We start from the raw sequence: 870 nt of genomic DNA, 5'->3' as shown, positions 1-870 counted from the left end.
CCATGTGAAACTTTTGAAATACACAGTGTTTCAATATGAATGATCAAAATTGATTGTAAATAGTGATTTATTCCCTATGATAACAAAAAACATTTGAAAAATAGAGATAAAGATATATATTTGAGGTTGAACAGAGAGACAGAAAGCGAGAAATCACCCCCCAGGGGGGATGGCCACACTGCATTCCCTTCTCCTCCATTCTCCTCTTGGGATCTTGGGCATGCATGCACACGCGCCTGGCGTGAGTTTAAGCCACTGGGTCTGGGACTCGAACCGTGGTCGACTATGAGGGAGTCCAGTGACATAGCCATTACACTAACTGCTGGCCCCAGCCAACTTATTTTTGACAAAAGGTGCCAGGCAATCCAGTGGGAAAATGAAAACCTCTTTAGCAAATGGTGCTGGAAGAACTGGATATCCACCTGCAGAAAGATGAATCTGAACCCCTACCTCTCAGCTTTGACAAAAATCCACTCAAAGTGGATCAAAGATCTAAACCTAAGACCTCAAAATATAAAACTGCTCCTGGAAAACACTGGAGAAACTCTGAGAGACATTGGGGTAGGCAAAGACTTCTTAAATAAGACCCCCAAAGCACAGTCAATAATCCCCAAAACAGACAAGTGGGATTACACTAGATTAAGAAGTTTATGCATGACAAAAGGCACAATAATTAGTGAGAATCAACAGCCCTCAGGATGAGAAGACATATATTTTTTTGGGGGGAGAGGTTTTTGCTATAGGGCGTGTGTGCTCGCCAAACAGACGGAGAGAGACAGAGAGACAAAAAGTGAGAAATGACCCCCCGGGGGGGATGGCCATGCCGCAATCCCTTCTACTCCATTCTCCTCTCGGGATCTTGGGCATGCA

The sequence above is a fragment of the Tupaia chinensis genome, unplaced genomic scaffold (assembly GCF_000334495.1).
Source record: "Tupaia chinensis unplaced genomic scaffold, TupChi_1.0 Scaffold143667_1, whole genome shotgun sequence".
NCBI lineage: Eukaryota > Metazoa > Chordata > Mammalia > Scandentia > Tupaiidae > Tupaia > Tupaia belangeri.
Note: the sequence above shows the minus strand (reverse complement) of the source record.